At 42.2% G+C, this 21,099-nt stretch overlaps 1 long non-coding RNA gene across 2 annotated transcripts in view; it reads left to right on the top strand.

The window, feature by feature from the left end:
- Positions 1–21,099, top strand: part of LOC141048758 (uncharacterized) — a 209,132-nt gene that overhangs the window by 118,076 nt on the left and 69,957 nt on the right. Inside the window, exon 4 of one of the 2 annotated variants that reach the window (XR_012220132.1) lies at positions 12,411–12,509. This is a non-coding gene — a long non-coding RNA (uncharacterized lncRNA). Of the gene's footprint in view, positions 1–12,410; positions 12,515–21,099 lie in introns of both variants that reach the window. The other variant, XR_012220131.1, reaches the window with a different exon arrangement.

The raw sequence follows: 21,099 nt of genomic DNA, 5'->3' as shown, positions 1-21,099 counted from the left end.
GGCATTGTGTGGTGACCCCTGAGTGTGTTTGTGCTGTGTTCTGTGTTATGAATGAGTCACCGTAGGAGGCAAAAGCAGAAATACAAGCTAAGTCCAGAAAACCAGAGAAGTTGGCAACTATCAGATTGCAGACCCCTGAACCTATCAACACAACTAGCAGTAGCCATGGGGGGTTCCTACGATGCCCTAGACCCCTCGATCACGGCCGGAGAATTAAATAGGCCTAAAGAAAGAAAGGGGAAATCTAAACTGCCCCAGAGCAGACCCCAAAGCGATAGGCAGCCCCCAACATATAATGACGGTGAAGCAAGATGAAAACACTAACACAGACAGAAAGATAGACTGAGCAAAGACGGGGCCCAAAACTACCTAGATAGGAAAGGACAGGAAGGCTGCTGTCTGCAATCTGCCAAAACCCTATCAAAGACAAAAGCCAACAAGCTGATATGAAAAAGGCCCTGAAGCAGCTAGGCTTCAAAAACTAAATCAGCACTCAGGTATTTTCAGAAGACAGAGCTAAAGGAATTCAGCACACCCCAGCAGGGAATGGCAGAAATCCAGAAAAACAAAGCAAAACAATGTCAAGCACCAATGCAAAAGGCCGAGCAGCAAACTTAGCTTTAGAGGAGCAGGAATTCAGACTGGTCTCCAAGGATCCCACAGAGAAATCACCCGTAGGGCAGAAGGGCGTCGGCAGCCTTATATCCAGTCAGTAACTCCACTCAGCCAGTCATCATCATCAGCCTCAGGTGTTTGATAATCAGGCTCACTACCTTTCTTTACCAGAAGAGGGAGTTCCTCGGGCCTCAGTAATGAAGGGGAAAATGAACTCACAACAGTTCTGGTTACTTGATTCTCTGTGTATGACTCGGTCTGTTTCCTGGATATCGCTTTGGATTCTGCCTGGTACCTCCTATGTCTGTTTGGTTTTGATCTCTGCTTGGCCCTGATTATCCGCTCTGTCTCATCCCTGGTACTGTACTATGATCCTGTGTATGACCTTTGGCTTTGTCTGACCTCCCGTCTGTTTATCCCTCCTGTACCTCGTTTAGCACTGCTTCTGTACTCAGGACATGCGCACTGGCTCTATGAGCAAGTGTAGTGCGGTGTCTCTGACAAAGAGCTGCCGGAGACCGTGGGAGAAGCAGGGGCTGCAGAGACCGCACCAGGAGGGGGTAAGTATATGCGATATTCACTGGTCCCCGTTCCACCACCGCGCGCCGCTCTGTCCTCTGTGACGTTCAGATCAGAGGGCGTGATGACGTAGTTAGTGCGTGCCCACTGTCTGAACAGATATTTGAGACAGGCGGAGGGCACAGCCTAAGGGTTCACCAAGGATATACTCATGAACAATATATGGGAAAAAGAGAAAAATGAAGTAAATCCAAAACATGGGAACACCAAAAGATAATGTTACAAATATTGAAAAAATATATACAATTTTTATTAATGACATGTACACAAAACAGCAAAAAAGACTTAAAAGCAGTTAAAAATACACAATAGAAATCATGTCACAATCATTAGATACTGATGTAGTGACTCTCCCACAACAAGCACCCCTGTTTCACAAATGATATATTGCAGGCCACCTCAAATACAATGACTGAACAGCCAATATATGATGGACAATAACCATACATAACCAAAGAGGCCCAAAAATATAAGGCAACGCACTATTCACAGCACCATATGAAGGAAAAGGTTAGGGGGCAAAGGAATATACTCACAAATCCCTGGATACCAGCTCCCAAAAAAATAGCAAAAGATATCAGATACCCAAATGAATGAAAGGAGGTCTAATAACCCCCAAGCTAGAAAATACGCAAGGAGACAAACCAATATCTAACATATCCAAGAATAAAGTGCTGGGTGAAGGCCAAGGAGTGATAGCAGTGGCCTGCGGGGTGCAGGAGTGGGGGAAGCAAATCCACGCGTATCGCCAAAGACTATGTGGCTTTTTGAAGGGAGAATGAAGCTCTGTGGGGGTACATGCATCACATCATTATATACATAGAGACCATATGATGCATAAGTAATCAAATCAGTACTGACCCACGCATGCGCTGTATTTTTATTTATATGTATTATAATGCAGACTCTGATTTTTGGGTCTTACCGCGCAATTGCTTGCTTGTTTGGCAATTCTATTGTTGCGTTGCCTGGCACTTATGTGCTTGACAGGTTTATATGCTTTCCATCTCCATAACACAAGCGCCTGTCTGTCTAGTGATATAGATGCTGTTCCAGGCATCTTACTGCACAGGTGCCACACTGCTTAGTGACGTCACTGCCTGGTTGCTTGGTAACGTTATGCCTACTATGACTATACTTTTTCTTGCTTTTACTGTGCTTGCGCCACCTTGCCTAGCGGCGTTATCACCTTGTGTATAATCTTATTTTTATTGCGTAAGTGCTGGCCTGTTTTGGCTATGTAAACGCTGCTGTGGGTATTTTGCTGCGCAGGCGTTATACTGCCCAGCGACTGGCTACCTAGTAACGACATGCCTAGTATGACTAGACTTCTTCCTGCTTTTACTGCGCATGCGCTGTTATGATCAGCGATGTCATCATCTTTTGGACAACCCCACTTCTATTGCGCAAGTGCTGGCCTGTTTGGCAATGTAGATGCGGCTGCAGGTATTTCACTGCGCAGGTACCATACTATCTAGCGACGTCACTGTTTGGTTACCTAGTAACGGCATGCCTAGTATGATTACACCTCTTCCTGTTTTTACTGTGCATGCGCCGCTTCGTTCAGCGACGTCATTATTTTGAGAACAACTTTATTTGCTTATCCATAACGCCAACAAGATGGCCGCCGCCATGCCACACTCTCCACCTCGTGGGTCAGTACTGATTTGATTACTTATGCACCATATGGTCTCTATGTATATAATGATGTGATGCATGTACCCCCACAGCGCTTCATTCTCCCTTGAAAAAGCCACATAGTCTGTGGCGATATGGGTGGGGTTTGCTTCCCCCACTCCTGCACCCCGCAGGCCACAGCTATCACTCCTTGGCCTTCACTACATCAGTATCTAATGATTGTGACATGATTTCTATTTTGTATTTTTAACTGCTTTTAAGTCTTTTTTGCTGTTTTGTGTACATGTCATTAATAAAAATTGTATATATTTTTTCAATATTTGTAACATTATCTTTTGGTGTTCCCATGTTTTGGATGTACTTCTTTTTTCTCTTTTTCCCACTGCCTGAACAGTCACTGACAGAGGACCCGGAAGACAGAGCAGCACGCGGCGGTGGAACAGGGACAGGTGAATATCTCAGGTGCCGGGGCCTGAGCCAGCGGCGACACCGGCACCTGGTCCCCATAGCGCGCCGGTGTCCCCGCCTGCTCAGACAACTGGCACTTGACCCCCAGCGTCGAGAGGTGAGTATGTCATTTTTATTTTTTATTCGCAGCAGCATATGGGGCCATAACCTTTATGGAGCAGCATATGGGACATAATCTATGGAGCATCTTATAGGGCAGCATATGGGCATAATCTATGGAGCAGCATATGGGGCATAATCTATGGAGCATCTTATGGGCCATTTTATGGGGCATAATCTATGGAGCATCTTATGGAGCAGCATATGGGGCATAATCTTTGGAGCATCTTATGGGGCCATAACCTTTACAGAGCAGCATATGGGGCATATTCTATGCAGCATCTTATGGGGCAGCATATGGGGCATAATCTATGGGGCAGCATATGGGGCATAATCTATGGAGCAGCATAAGTGTCAATCTATGGAGCAGCATATGGGGCATAATCTATGGAGCATCTTATGGGGCAGCATATGGGGCATAATCTATGGATCATCATATGGGGCATAATCTATGGAGCATCTTATGGAGAAGCATATGGGGCATATTCCATGGAGTATCTTATGGGGCATCATATGGGGCATAATCTATGGAACAGCATATGGGGCATAATCTATGAAGCATCTTATGGGGCAGCATATGGGGTATAATCTATGGAGCATCTTATGGGGCCATAACCTTTACAGAGCAGCATATGAGGCATATTCTATGCAGCATCTTATGGGGCAGCATATGGGGCATAATCTATGGGGCAGCATATGGGGCATAATCTATGGAGCAGCATAAGTGTCAATCTATGGAGCAGCATATGGGGCATAATCTATGGAGCATCTTATGGGGCAGCATATGGGGTATAATCTATGGAGCAGCATATGGGGCATAATCTATGGAGCAGCATATGGGGCATAATCTATGGAGCATTTTATGGGGCAGCATATGGGGTATAATCTATGGACCATCTTATGGGGCCATGACCTTTATAGAGCAGCATATGGGACATATTCTATGCAGCATCTTATGGGGCAGCATATGGGGCATAATCTATGGAGCACCATATAGGGCAGCATATGGGGCATAATCTATGGATCATCATATGGGGCATAATCTATGGAGCATCTTATGGGGCAGCATATGGGGCATAATCTATGGAGCACCATATAGGGCAGCATATGGGGCATAATCTATGGATCATCATATGGGGTATAATCTATGGACCATCTTATGGGGCCATAACCTTTATAGAGCAGCATATGGGACATATTCTATGCAGCATCTTATGGGGCAGCATATGGGGCATAATCTATGTAGCATTTTATGGGGCAGCATATGGGGCACAATCTATGGAGCATCATATGGGGCATAATCTATGGAGCATCTTATGGGGCAGCATATGGGGCATAATCTATGGAGCAGCATATGGGGCTATAACCTTTATGGAGCAGCATATGGGGGCTATAGAGCATCTTATGGGGCAGCATATGGGGCATAATCTATGGAACATCTTATGGGGCCATAACCTTTATGGAGCAGCATATGGGGCATATTATTCTATGGAGCATCTTATGGGGCCATTGTTAACCTTTGTGCGCATTATATGGGGATGTTTTTTGTATGGAGCATCTTATGGGGCGATCATGAACTGTATGGAGCATTATATGGGGTTCCTGATTCAATATGGATATTCCAAAACATTTAACCTACTGATGACTCAATTAATTTTACTTTTATTGGTATCTATTTTATTTTTGAAATTTACCAGTAGCTGCTGCATTTTCCACACTAGGCTTATACTCGAGTCAATAAGTTTTCCCAGTTTTTTTGTGGCAAAATTAGGGGGGTCGGCTTATACTCGAGTATATACGGTATCCCAAAAAAAATTTCGCTGACATATACAACTCATCTAGAAAAAAAAGCGAGTCCACATATGACTGTTGCGGCAAAACTTGCTGAAACAACAAGGGGTTAATTGAACACTATATGGTGGTACTAACATTGAGTAATAAAACTACAGAGGTACTGTACAACATATTAGAGTGGCTGTGAATGATGGTAGCAGCTCTACAGAGCATTGTTATTTAGGTAATTATTTGGAACTGCTTTCACTATATGACTCTTATAATTATGCACTGTATGGGGTGGTTAATTGTATATTTTAAAGCTGTACGCCAAAGGGAAGATTTATGAGAGTTTTGGTGCACATCTATTTTGCTTTAAACTGTACGACTCTTTTCATTAAGACTGGCATAGAAGCATCAATCTAAAATTTCCATCAATATGGTATCATCTACCGTGAAGCCTGTATATTGCCATAGTCAATAATCCTATGCTTTATAGCTTGTCAATGCTCACTTGCAGGGGATAAAAATTATTGTTAAAAAGCCTTTGACTAACTAAACAAAAATATTACGAAAAAGGTAATAAAGCTCACACACATTTTGGCCAGACTATTGAAGGATAGATCCCTGAACTCTCATCCTCACACCTTGAGAGGTATGGATGGTACAATTCATTATAACCCAGCTGAAATCTCAGAAATATTCTATAATTTTTTATAATAAACTATGTAACTTACAAGATGCTTTCCCCACAAATAAGGCCGATAGAATTAAGGCACTGCATCAATTTGTATCTAAATTAAAACCTTCCTATCCTCCCCACTGAGGCCTTATCTTCTCTTAATCAGAGTGTGACTCAGGAGTAGGTTTTGGACATCTTGAGAGACCACCCCAAGTGGGTAAATCCCGGGCCCTGATGGGTTGATGTATTTGTACTATAAAACCTTTGCGGAGGACCTCTCTCCTCATATGGTTAAACTCTTCAACTCTTTTCTCAAGGGCCCCTCATGCTGGATACACTAATACATTCTTATTTGGTTCTTATCCCCAAACCGGGGAAAGATCCTTTGGATTGCTCAAACTATCGTCCAATAGCGTTGTTAAATTCTGATTTAAAAATATTCACCCACTTACTGGCTAATAGATTGAACTGCTGGCTTCCCCAACTTATTAACAAGGACCAGGTGGGTTTTGTTCCTAACCGGCAGGGAGGCGACAACACTAGAAGAGCAATAGACCTAATAGATGTGTTGCTTATAAAAGAAAATTACAGTCTCTAATACTAAGCTTCGATGCAGAAAAGTCAATTGATCGCCTTAATTGGTCTTTTCTATTTGTAACTCTGAAGGCTTTTGGCTTTCAGGTCCTTTTATGACAGCAATTGGAGTACTGTATAGCTCCCCTTCAGCCTCTATTAAGCTTCTCCCTCATTTAAAATATCTAATGGGACCCGCCAGGGCTGCCCTTTATCGATTTAATTATGTGTCTTATGTATGGAACCTCTGGCGGCAATGGGCCAGGCAGAATCCAAACATATCAGGGCGTGACAAGATGTTTAAGATTTCCTTATTTGCAGATGATTTCCTTTTAACCTTAACCAACCTACATATTACACTGCCTAACCTGATGAATGATCTTAAAAAAATGGGGATCTATCAGGGTATAAGCTGAAAACTTAAAAAACGGAGGCCTTCCCACTAAATATCCCCCCCCCCAATATACTGGACCATCTTAAACTAAATTTTAAATTCAGATGGAAAGATGAAACAATTAAATATCTGGGGGTTTATCTTTCTTCCTCTTATGGCAATTTGTATACCTCCAATTTTCCGCCACTCCAGAGGTTGATGGTCAAGTGGAAACCACTTTCACTGATTGGCTGGATATCCCTCCTTCCTAAACTGCTCTATTTTTTGAGACCTTGCTGGTCAGGGTGCCCATGGGTGAGCTTAAATCTCTTCAGGCAGCCATGATGAGGTTCATTTGGAGTGATAGACCTCATCGGATCTCTAAGCATGTCTTTGTCTCCCCTAAATCACAGGGGGGCCTATCGGTCCCTGATATTATTAAACACTACGTGGCCTTTCACCTTCGTAGAATCCCTTCATGGGCTTCATTTTAGGCATATAATAAGTGGATAGAAATAGAGACGTTGTGGTTGACGCCAATTCATCCGGATTCCCTACTATGGTTAAATAGGACCATTGTAACTCCGGAGCCTTTATTGGGTCCCATTCGGTTTACAAGGGAGGTTTGGCTCTCCTGTATGAGGAAGTAAGGTTTAGCTTCCCCTAACTCACCTATGAATTCTTTCATATTTCAACCCCTGTTGCCCAGCAGTCTGGAACATGCAATGGCCCACTCTTGTTCTTCTGCGGGTTTGTTTAGATTTGCTGATTTGGTAGACGGTGATACGCTGGAGCTTCTCTCATTTGATGACGTTAAGGCTAAGTTCTTTATTACTAATAAAGAATCCTTTCAGTACTTACAGATTAAACACTTTGCATCGTTCCTTTTTAGTTCTTCGGGTGTTTCCCTACCGACTTTGAGAGGTTTTGCAAGAGGGGGCAGTAAATAAAGGTTTAATATCAGAAATATATAAAATTCTATGTTCTCACCAAGAGGGCCGACAAGTAAAACATCCTTATGTGTAAATGGGAGTCTATTCTGGGTAAGGAGCTCTCACCCCTAAGCTGGCATATCATCTGGGAAAAGACAGCTTCCTTTGGCACTCTTTACAAGGAAAACCAGTATAAGATATAATGTTTTGGTATCATACACAGGACCTCCTTCATAGACTGAACCCCTCAATTCCAAAAACACAAACAAAAAGCACAGAGTGACAAATGTGCAGAAATACCTTGCAGTAAGACACATGACGGTAGTCAGCAAGTGCTGATAAAAGGTAATAACAAATACAGGGTATTTAGTCGATACGTTTTTTTGCAAAAAATGTATGCCAAGCTGCTCCACCTCGTCAAGGTAACCCGTATTGAAGCAGTCCCTATCTAATGTATTTAAAACCTGAACATATGAACAGTGTCTAAATGAGGAGGATTAAGACAGGCGCTTTCTAGTATGGGCACGTGGTGCAAGACAGCTCCTTATGTGCATGTCACACAAGAGGGGGGTGGGGTCTCTCAAATCATGCATAAGCACGAAAACAACTGGATTAAAAATACATGTGACATGCACAAATGTGAACAAGTCTGTTAGACAATGTTCACACCACCCACTAACTGAAACACAAGCAAAAAGCACAGAGTGACAAATGTGCAGAAATACCTTGCAGTAAGACAAATGACGGTAGTCAGCAAGTGCTGATAAAAGGTAATAACAAATACAGGGTATTTAGTCGATACTTTTTTTGCAAAAAATGTTTGCCAAGCTGCTCCACCTCGTCAAGGTAACCCGTATTGAAGCAGTCCCTATCTAATGTATTTAAAACCTGAACATATGAACAGTGTCTAAATGAGCAGGATTAAGACAGGCGCTTTCTAGTATGGGCACGTGGTGCAAGGCAGCTCCTTATGTGCATGTCACACAAGAGAGGGGTGGGGTGCATAAGCACGAAAAAATCTGGATTAAAAACACATGTGACATGCACAAATGTCTGTTAGACAATGTTCACACCACCCACTAACTGACACTAACAATTCCAGATGTGCGTTGGCGTTGTGGATCTGATGTGGGCACGTTGTACCACAATTTATGGTCGTGTCCAGGGATTGAGAGTTTTTGGAGGCAGGTGAGATTGCTGATCTCTAAGGTTCTTTATGGTGAGGTGGGGCTGGATCCGACCATATACCTGCTAAATCTTACCCCTAAAGAAATGGGGAAACAGTCAGCCAAATTGCTACTTCACATTTTCACGGCGGCCAGGTGCCTGATCGCTCTCAACTGGAGGCAGATCCCCCCCTTCGCATCTTCATCTACTATAAAGAGTCAACAACATCTGAAGGATGGAATACATGACGGTGATTCTAAATGCGAACTGTGGAAAATTTTGAGTCGGTTTGGGCTCCATGGGATTACTTTTGGGCCCAGAGAACTGAATAGGCTGTTCTTCGTACTCTTGATTCCCCTTCATTTGTAACCTACTATTCCCTCTTCTCTTCCCTTCCTTCTGGTGTGTGTCCTTTCTATATGTTTGTATATTTAAGGTTACATTTCAGATGTCTTGATTATGCCTTTGGTATATTTTGATTGGTGAACCAATGTAATTCTCCTCATTTCTTTTTTTATGTAATGCAGATGTTGGTCCTGATCTATTTTCACTCGTCAAAAGTTGATAAAACTTTAATAAAGATTTACAGCTATAAAAAAAGCCTTAGACCAGTGAAATATTATTTATAAAATTATATTTGCCCTCCACATCCCCCTGCAATTCCTGCGCCAGTGCTCACACTCATGTGATCACAGTTGGTCTTTGCAATTGTTGTTTCATTTCTTTAGGGAGAATTATAGCAATTCTTATTTTTTAGAGCACCCATTTAACGTAATATTATCAAAACAGTTTTCCCAACACCATTGTCATTAATGAAACTTGCAAAAGATTACAGTAAGAATTGAATTCATAGCACCGAAATGTGAGGTGCGGGGAATGCTGAGGCTTCCCAGCGGTGACACATTATGTTCTAACTGTTAACTACAAAAGATATGATGTGGAAAAATTATAGAGAAGTCCTCCTAATTGTTTGCAGTTAATGGTGAAATGCTGAAGATGTAGGAGATATGTTGTGGGAATGGGTAGTAATAGCTGTGACTTGGTTAATATGCACTTTCTCAGGAACTGTATCCAGAGTTCAGGTTAATCTTGCTTGTGAAACATTTACTGTCAAAACCCTGGTAGATGTGTAATGCCCTTTGCTGAAAAACACATGTGATTTATACATGTGCCTGTTGTGTTCCCTTCTAGTATAAGGTGGAAAAATGTAGACTTCCTTCTATACTTTAACCACCAGAGAAAGCCATCTCTGTGAAATTTTTGCATATTTTATTATATATTAGTAACCTTAGGTTACCCTCAGATGAATGTTATTTTGATCCGTGTGCTGTCTTTGTACACAATGGCCCACACACAGACAATGAGCTAATGTAAGTCACTGTTCTAGTGCCCATGTGTGTTTTTACCATGTGGAGCAGAAAATTTGCTACATGTACCAGTTGTGTCCATTATGCAGAAAGAAAGAACTAGTTTCACTTGCTCATTTGTCTGATGCTCCAAACACACAGTGACAGTTAGGCTATGTGCCCACGTAGCGTTTTTCATGCAGAATATTCCTGAGCGGAAACGCACACCCTCTTCCCGGGAAAACGCATGCGTTTTATGAAGCGCTTTTGTAAGCGTTTTTGATGCTTTTGTTAAGCGTTTTTGCATGCGTTTTCCTATGCGTTTTTGCAATACAATTGAATGTATGCGGAAAAGCGTGCGTTTCCACAAAATTGATGAACATGCTGCGTTTTTTTCTGCTAAGTGTTTCCGCAGCGGAAAAAAACGCACCATTGGAACAACTTGTGCGGATTCCATTATGATTACATTGGATGCTTTTCTTAAGCATTTCCGCAGCAGAAACGCTTGTCTAAAAGCGCTGCGGAAACGCTTAAAAAACGCAACGTGGGCACACAGCCTTACAGTCGCTTTTGTCAAACAATTGCCTTGACAATGTTCACTCTTTGGCATTTTGGAAGGGAAGAATACCATAGTCTCCAGTGATAGTTTTGACATCAGGAACAATGGAAACATGAGAGATGCCATAAAAAGTAAATTGGAACCATGAAGATTAAAAACAGATCTGTCATAGCTGGAATAGCTCAACAACTCATGTTTGCATTATGGTTTTCTTTTCAATCTGTCATTCCTACTCCTCAATGGTCAAAGATAAAAAAAAGAAAGTATAATAATCACATATTTTGAATTAAAAAAAAATATTTATATTATTATTATGGAACTGATATCGGATGCAAAAAAAGTTTCCAAAAAGTGTAAAAAAGCAAAGTGGCATAAATCAGATAGATATTAACAATATGTCATAATCCATTATTAGCCTTAAATGGAATCTGTCACCCTTTTTTTTACTATAAGCTGCCGCAACAGACATCAGGGGCTTATCTACAGCATTCTATAATGCTGTAGATGAGCCCCCGATGTAACCTGAAAGATAAGAAGAAAGAGTTAGATTATACTCACCTGGGGGCGGTCCGGTCTTGGTCGGTCCGATAGGTGTTGCGGTCCGACGCCTCCCATCTTCTAACGGTGACGTCCTCTTCTTCCCTTCCTGTCGTGGCTCCGGCGCACTGCTCTGCCCTGTTTTGGGCAGAGCAGAATACTGCAGTGCGCAGGCGCTGGACGTCTCCTGGCGCCTGTGCACTGCAGGACTCTGCTCTGCCCTCAACAGGGCAGAGCAGTACGCCTGCGCCGGAGCCGCGACGGGAAGGAAAGAAGAGGATGGCATTGTATGAAGATGAGAGGCGCCGGACCGGACGTCGACACCCATTGGACCTGACCGAACATCGGGGTGAGTATAATCTAATTCTTTTTTTCTTATCTTTCAGGTTACATCGGGGGCTCATCTACAGCGTTATAGAATGCTGTAGATAAGCCCCTGATGTTAGTGGCGGCAACTCATAGTCGAAAAAAAAGGGTGACAGATTCCCTTTAAGTCCCTTGAAGTTTTTTTTTTTAAATAAATCAGACAAATGTTATGATCAGCTTAGGGCCTAGGCCCTTTCACATCACTTACTGGACATCTGTTCTTTCATATGTAATTTTAGATCAAAAAGTTTGAATCACTTCACAAGCAAGAGGAGAAATACTACGAAACAATCAGCTTATCCTGTGTATGTGGAAGCAGGATTACAGTGACAAAAATAAAAGCCAAACCCTGTCATATGAAATACTGAAGAATTACCACAGTATTGCACAAGAAGTGCCCTACCTATAATATTCACTGCTCAAAAAAGCACATTATAATATAACTCCAGATCAATTAAACTTTTAGGGATATTACGGTAATCTGTTCAGTTAGGAAGCATACAAAATTAAAAAAAACCCTGCTATAATTAAAAAGAACTCTGTATGATTTAAATGCACTTTTGCTTTTTACTCATTTAATTATAGCAGGGTTTTTTTCATTTTGTCTTCTGTAGGTTTTGTATACTTTTTGGCCATGTGAACATGCATTTATATGCTGCATGTGTACCAACTCAAACCAAGCTCAATTTTTGTGTTTTTTCAGTTAGGAAGCAGAAGCGATTGTGAGTCTGTTTCACCTGCTATGGAATAAATGAAAGTGACAAGTACACTGGAGAGAAACAGCAAGACAACCCCCGAAAAAGTATGGTACATTGGATGGTAACAACTACTCTCTGTTTATCCCTGCTGAATGATTCTCCTACAGGTTGCATTGGTAGTGTAGATCCTCTAGGATGGCACATCAATACGTGCTGTCTGGTTTCTTGTGTCTCCCAGCACAGTACCAAAAAGATGGCGTATATAACAGCACATGGGCTCTTACAGGACCAGAGATGGACAGGGCTATAGAAGGGCAATAAAATGTACGTGTCTTTGACCAGACTGTCAATAATCAACTCAGAGAGGGTGGCATGAGGGCCAGACATTCTGTAGTGGTACTCACAGCCCAGCACCATGCAGCTTAGTTTGTACTTGCCAGAGACCAGAACTGACAAGTCTTTCATTGACATTCTCTTCACAGATGAGAACAGGTTCACATGGAGCGCAGGGCATGTGACTGGTGTGAATCTTATGCTGCCTGCAGCATCATCCAATATGTGCAGTTTGATTTTAATAGTCTGGGAATATATTTCCTTGAAGGGTCGCACAAACCTCCACATGACTACCAACAGTTCCCTGAATTCAGTTAGAAAAATATTTAGAAGATACATATCTTTCCTGTATCTGAATGCAGTTAGATACCGGAATGAAATCTTCAGAATCATTGTAAGACCCTACGCGGGTGCAGTGGGTAACCGGGTCGTTGGGAGCAGGACAGTGCTCAGTCTTATAGGGCCAGAGTGTGTGGATGAAGAAGGCATTGATATAATTGATTCTGCTTTTCCTAGACCTGAATCCAATTAAGAAACTTTTGGGACATTATCAGTGAATCTCATGTCACCAAGTAGCATCACAGAGCTCATTCATTTCCTAATCCAGGTCTGGAAGTAGATCACCTAAGACAATATTTGCCGTTTTGTCACGAGCATGCCCAGACGTTGTCATAAGTGCGTACAGGGGCCATACACACCACTGCATTACATTCTGAGTTGCATCAATGAAATCCATACAAATTGAATCTGCTTAAAATGTCATTTCTTTTTTATTTTGGGATGATTTAGAATCCAGCATTCAGTTAGTTAATGTTTTTTATTTCCATTGATTCTCGATTTATCATTTTCTTTTCAATTAATTACACAATTTATATTGATAAAGATTTTCAACTTCAATATTTTGCTTATCTAGATCCGAAGTGTGATTAAAGCATTCCCTTAATTTTTTTTCAACTTAGGGTCCCGTTACATTTAGCGATACACCAGGGATCCTGACAACGATATGACCCGGTCAGGATCGCTGGTGCATCGCTAAATGGTCGCTACTGAGTTGCCAAACAGGCAGATCGCAGCAGCGATAAGCGATCCATCGGCGGTCGCTCTTACCTATCACACCGCAGTGATGATGACGACTTCCGCCTGCGTCCATGCGTCGCTAGACGGCGCCAGCGGGACGTCAACGAGGAAAAATTGGCCCAGGACATTCGAGCGTGATCAGCGATATCCAGCGGGGGGCCGGTCGCAGGTTCGTGTCACACAAAGCGAGATCGCTAGCGATATCGCTGTTGCGTCACAAAATCAGTGACGGTTTCTCGCTATGTGTAAAAGGCCCTTTAATGTAATATCCTTGGTCCTGTGCTGGTAAATGGCATTCATCGTTATCTATTCAGGGTTAAATCTAAAAAGAACTGTAGATGTTAGTACGCCCCGCTCAACTTGCTTTTCACTCGTAAAGTTGGTGACTTGCTGGGTTTCAATGTATTACTTTGAAGAGTCTTTTTCTAGGGAATGGTTTGAACATATTTGGACATTGCTTCGAAAATCGGAAAACTTGCAATGTTATAATTGAAAATTCCTTCCAGTAGTTAAAATGCTCTAGAATGTTCCTGCAAAATAACCGATGCTGATTTACCATCCAGATTTTTTTAGTTCAAAGTCTACAGCATATTCCAGTAGCAGCAACGTGCATTTGATTTTCCCAAATCTCATCTACACAACTTAGAAAAAATCTGGGTGGAGTCCGTGTGGAAATGGACCTAGAATGAACATTTTTAATCTGTTGCATATTACTTTATGTTGCAGATCGCTTGCAGATTTAGTGCAGAAGTCAAAATCCGAAACAAAAACTTATTTGTTGTGGTCTTTGGAGATTACCTGCTAACTCTGCAACTTCTAAAAGTCACATTGGACTAGACCTCAATACAGAATGCCAGAGATTACTCAATGTTTTGTATGATGTGTGAGATTTGCTTTTTTCCAATCAAAGAGAGCGATTGGAAAGCCTATTTGTCCAATCCAATGTATGTTCTGGCAGCACGTATTGTTGGATCCACTGGGTTTAGAAAAGGGTGGGCTGGTTTTAGTGTTTAAAGGAAACACAAGGACCGTTATGACACATTAAGCACTACCAGAATTATAAAGGGCAAATGGTAGGTGGGGACTTGGTAACAAATTTTGCATGAGTGCCCAGAAGCCTAATGTTAGGTACATGGGCTTTACAAATGTACATATTAATACAGAACAATATTTTTAATTCTTACAGTTTTTGCTTTTTAGCCATTTTATCAGTTTTCCCTTCGTGCACAAGTAGATGTTATGTTAAAGTGTGCTAAGATCAGGTTGTACCTGTCCCCACCTGCTAAGAACATGATGTTCAGGACCCCTCCACCCTTGGACTGGACTGAGAAGCACCATCATGCTGATCACAGAGCATTGTCAGAAATAGATAACGTTTTGCGGTGTTTAAGTCTATGTCTTATTTTATCGGAAAAACACCTCTTTCTATTCGATAGTTGTAATCCCTCATCACTGTGACAGCTATTACACAAGGCGAACAGTGAGGATCTTTAATCAAGCGTTTCCCAGCTGAAGTACTCAGAACATTGCCTTGTAGTGTGCGGCATCTGTGCCGCTAGGTCACATCCAGCTCTTCTTGTTATTACGTAGTGCTCTAAGCCAGTCAGTTCTGTCCAAGTGTCTGCACAAAGGGGACATACGTATGTTACAGTTACTTGTTAGTGGATCTTGTCCTATTTTTAAATATTTGCGTCACACATTGGACATCATTCAGATTTGATGATCGGTTTCTTTTAGATTAGATGTTGTATCAAAGCAGAATATGCAAGGTGCACTTGCATTCATTAAATGGGCACTGAATGTGCCGACCATAAGAACATTGCCGCAACCCTAACTTTTATACCTTATTTTTACAAAAAGAGGTTTTAAGGATATGTACAAATTGCAACATTTTTTTTCTTTTTGCTCCAAATGAACCTAAAATGAAAAATGAGTGACTTTTAAAATATTTATGATTAAAAGTCTCCTTCCTTTTTGCATAATTTATGCAAACATGTTTTTCTTTGGTTATAGATTGCATATAAACTGTGAGGAATATTTAGCAATGCTGTGTAATAATTCTTAGACTGTGCAAACTTAAGACTAGACAGGCTTAAATTACACCATATTTATCACATAGCAGAAACCCATTCATACATTTGGCCTACGATAAAAACTGTCCAGTCTAAGGCTAGGTCCACATTGCGTTATGGCCTTGCGTTTAACGCATCCGTTACACAGTGGCACTAACGCTATGTAACGGATGCATTAACTCACCCATTGGCCGCCATTCTTGTAAAGCATCCTAACGCATGCCAAAATTGGCATGCGTTAGCGATGATGCGTTACTTCATTACGCACCTGAAAATGCGGTCTGCAGCGTTCGAGGGTGCGTCGGGTCTAGCGCACAGCGAACGGACGCGTTTGCTGTGCATAGACCTGTATGGCTAACGCATGGTAGCGCATGGCAACAAAATGCTACCATGTGTTAGCGCTAGGGTGCCCCTAACGCAATGTGGACCTAGCCTTAGTTAATTCTATCTATTAATTGACTTTGTGTCAGAGGTTTACACCTAAATGTTTGTGCATTTTTTAAATTTTTTGTTGCCCATCAGGCCACACCCTTTTCTATTAAAACACACACACATTCAGTGAGGCCATGCTTATGTGAGACAAGACACATATAGTATCTAAAACACATAATGTGGTGCAAGTCATATAAGACAGTTTGGCACAAATTAGAACAGAATTCTGGAGCATTTAACTTGATAAATACAGTGGCTTGCAAAAGTATTCACTTCCCCTGGCATTTTCTTGTGTTTTGATACCTCCCAAGCTGGAATTTCACTTTTTTTTTAAGAGTTTGTATCAGTTCATATAAAGAACATGCCTAAAACTGTGACCATTTGATTTTCTTTTTATTGTGAAGCAAACAACAAATAGGACAAATAACTGAAAACTTCAGACTGCATAACTATTCACCCGCCTGAAGTCAGTACTTTGTGGAGAATCCTTTTATGGCAATTACAGCTGCAAGTCACTTTAGATAAGTCTCTATTAGCTTTCCACATCTTGCTATTGTGATTTTTGCCCATTTCTCAAGGCAAAACTGCTCCAGCTCCTTCAAGTTAGATGGTTTCCTATGGTGAACAGCGATCTTCACATCTGACCACAGATTCTCCATTGGATTAAAATCTGGGCATTGACTAGGCCTCTACAAAACATTTACACATTTCCCCTTAAACCACTTGAGTGTTGCGTTGGGTCATTGGTTTGTTGGAAGATGAACCCCCATTCCAATTTTAAATCACTGACAGACTGAAACAGGTTTTGCTCAAGATTATCCCTGTATTTTGCACCATCCAACTTCCCCTTGACTCCAGCCATTTTCCCTCTTCCTGCTGCCGAAAACATCCCCAGAGGATGATGCTGGCACCACCATGTTTCACAGTGGCGATGGTGTTCTTGGGGTGATGAGCTGTGTTGGTTTGGCACCAGACATAGTGTTTACTTTGGTGTTCAGAAAGTTCAGGTTTGGTCTCATCTAACCATAGCATGTTCCTCCATACATTTGGAGAGTCTCCCACATGTCTTTTGGCAAAATTAAAATGAGTCTTACAATTTTTGTGTGTAAGTAAAGGCTTTTTTCTGTCCCTGACTTGTTTGGTAATCTACTTGGTCTTCATGTTGTTGTTTGGTTAGTGGTGACTCTTGCTTAATGGTTTTGCAGCCTCTGTGGCCTTTCGGAAAAGGTGTGCATCTGCTGACAGACCATGTGACACTTAGTTTGCACACAGGTGGACTTCCTTTCACTTAGGCTACTTTCACACATCAGTTTTTTGCCGTCAGGCAGGATCCGGCTTTTTTTAGAAAAAACGGATCCGGCATAAATTTTGGAGAACTGTAGAAACGGATCCGTTTTTTTGCTGGATCCGTCTCTGTTCCTGGCGGCTGGCTAATTGGATCTGAGCATGCGCAGACTTAAAAAAACCGGATCCGGTTGCTGGATCCGTCTTTTTCTAGATCCGGCGCATTCCGGCGCCCATAGACTTTCATTGTAGCAAAAAGCTGGAAGCGCCGGATCCGGCGCTTCCGGCTTTTTCGCCGGAGACAAAAAACGTTACAGTAGACGTTTTTTCAAGACGCCGGAATGAGACAAGTTGCCGGATCCGGCAAAAAACGGATGAAACGCAATGCCATCCGGCGCGATCCGGCGCTAATGCAAGTCAATGGGGAAAAAACGGATCCGGCATTGCATTTTGCCGGATCCGTTTTTTCCAAAAAAAGCCGGATCGCGCCTGAAGGCAAAAAACTGATGTGTGAAAGAGGCCTAAGCATGTGACTTATGAAGGGAATTGCTTGCACCAGACATTTTTAGGGTCTTCATGGCATAAAGGGGTGCATACAATGCATATGTCAATTTTTAGTTATTTGATCCAATAAATTTAATTTATACCTTTATTATTCTCACTTCACCAGCTTAAACTTTTTAGTGCTGATGCATCACACACAAATCAGACTACAAAAATATTTAATCACAGGTTGTAATGTAGCAAAATAGGTAAAAAGCAAAGGGGAGTGAATACTTTTGCAAGCCATTGTATGTCCTACTGTGTGTTGCCTAAACTTGCAGTCATATACACATGTATAAAAATCTGGCATAGCCAATATTTTGTGGTCAATCAGGTGCAAAAAATGTATGTATATTAACAGCTATGACACGTTTTTACTTTATTTTTCTACTGATTGTTAAAATCAAGTGAACATTTACTCCCTCTGTTCCCAAGCAACGGCACAGATTCCGTCTGGATGTTGTCTGTGGAGAGGTGAGTTTCTGAGCATCATGTGGCCTTCTCATCCATCCTCCCAGTGGATGGCCATGGAACAATAAGGTGGAATAAGATTCTGCAGGTGAATAACTGGCTACGTTGATGGTGCCGTCAGCAAGGATTTGGATTTCTGAATCATGGAGTGAGTTACCTATATGATGGACTACTTGCTAGGGATGGGGTGCACCATACGAAGACTGGAAAGCATGTATTTGGAAGTCACCTTGCTACACTCATCAGGAGAGCTTTAAACTAGAACAATGTGGGAAGGGAAGCAAAAGGCCAGTAAAAGCCACACACCTGACAAATGCTATTGAGAACTCTGCTGTTAGCAGTGGAAAGGAAGAACAAACACAAGCAAATCTAAATATTAAAAATATTGGAGAAAGATAAATCAATCACAAACTAAAATGTTTCTATACAAATGCACAAAGCATGGGCAACAAAAAGGAGAACTGGAACTACTAATGCAAGGAAAAGGAATATGATGTCATTGGAATCACTGAAACTTGGTGGGACAATACACATGATTGGAATACAAGGCTAGAAGGATACAACTTATTTGCAAGAAACAGACTTGATAAACGAGGAGGAGGTGTTGTATTGTATGTTAGAAAAGCGCATACCGGCACAGAGATTGAAACTTCAGAGACTGGGAGTTCTGTGGAAACTGGGTAAGAATACAAGGTGAAATCAACGGAAAGGACACCATTGTAGGCATTCACTACAGACCGCCTGTGCAAGCTGAAGATATGGATGAACTCTTTATGCATCATGGGAGATTGCAACTATCCAGACTTTTTTGGGATGGTCTCTCAGGCAAAACTAACAGGTCAAACTAATTCTTATCCTGCTGACAATCTTATCTTCCTGTCAACTTTATCTTCCAAAAGGTAGGGGAGAAAACAAGGGGATCTGCTACCTTATAAACAGCGAGGAAATGGTTGAGGAGGTAAAGGCCCCGTCACACTAAAGCCCCCGTTACACACTGCTATATCGCTAGCAATATCGCTGTAAAGTCACCAATTTTGTGACGTTGCCGCGATATTGCTAGCGATATCGCTGCATGTGATACTTACCTCCGACCGGCTCCCCCGCTGGTTATCGCTGATCGCGCGAGAAGCTCCTGGACCATTCCTCGTCGGTCACTTCCTGCTGGGCTTCCTGCTGTGACAACGAGCGACGCGTGGACGCGGGCGGGAGGACGCAGGATTGCCTCGTCTGACAGGTAAGTAGCGATCCCCGTCTCCAGCGATGTCGCTGGTGAGATCTGCCTGAGTGGCAGCTCACTAGCGACCACCTAGCGATGCACCAGCGATCCTAACCGCGTCATATCGCTGGTCGGGATCGCTGGTGCATCGCTAGGTGTAACGGTACCCTAAGCGAGATCGCTAGCGAGATCACTGCTGAGTCACTAGAACAGTGACGTTATAGCGATCTTATCAGCGAGATCGCTGTATGTGACAGAGAACAGCGACCTGGCCCCCTGCCGGGAATCGCTGATCGTGCCCGAAATGTCTGGACATTTTTTTGGTTGCTCATATCCCGCTGAGTCGCTTGTATCGTCACGTTTGACACCAGCCTAACGACCTCGTTAGCGACTGACAAGAAAAGGGGGACGAGATTAGCGTTCCCATTTCCACGCCTACCTCAGCTTCGATTGGTGGTCACTACAGCGTCCTGATTGGCAAGCTTCCTTTAAAAGAAGCTAAACAAAGTAGCGCTTCACTTCTTTGTTCCTGACCCGGGTGTGTCCCAGTTGAGATCCTGTTTTTTTGTCCGACGGCTGCGACTCCATTTTAGATCATCTGCTTTGCCATCTTCGTAGCTTCTCTAAACAGTTAACGGTAGGTATTTTTTGGGGGTCTCAACAGCGATTCCACATATATATATTTTTTTTATATTTTTTGGGGGGGTTTATTTTATTTTTATTTATTTTTTTTTTCTTTTCCTTGTGCGAACAAAGAGCCATATCTGGGTAGCCATTTTAGGCTATATGAAGTGAACACTCCCAAGACCCTGTATTTTTTTGTAATTTTTTTTGTCAAATACCTTAATTGATGTTCATGGTTTGTAAACCGTATTTTCCTCTTTGCAGATGTCTTACAACAGCGAGGAGTTCATTCGGGAGATGATCGAGCTGTATCGATCTCTTCCTTGTCTTTGGAAGATAAAGTGCGCAGAGTACAGTAACAGGATTAAGAAAAGGGAGGCGTATGAAAAGATGATTTGCCTATTTAAGCGTCACAACCCCAGCGAGAAGGTGGACGAAACCGTAGTACGGAAAAAAATCCAGTCTCTCCGCACTGTATATAAAAAAGAGCTCAACAAGGTCGAGAAGTCGAGGAAGTCGGGTGCCAGCACAGATAAGGTACATGTGCCCACGCTCTGGTACTACGACCTACTCGGCTTCACCCACGACCAAGAAATTCCAAGGAAAACAGTGTCTTCAATGCGGCCAAATGTGCACTTGACA

This window comes from Dendrobates tinctorius, unplaced genomic scaffold, assembly GCF_039654945.1.
Source record: "Dendrobates tinctorius isolate UK_male_01 unplaced genomic scaffold, ASM3965494v1 ptg000138l, whole genome shotgun sequence".
NCBI lineage: Eukaryota > Metazoa > Chordata > Amphibia > Anura > Dendrobatidae > Dendrobates > Dendrobates tinctorius.
This window is presented reverse-complemented; position numbering and strand designations above follow the sequence as displayed.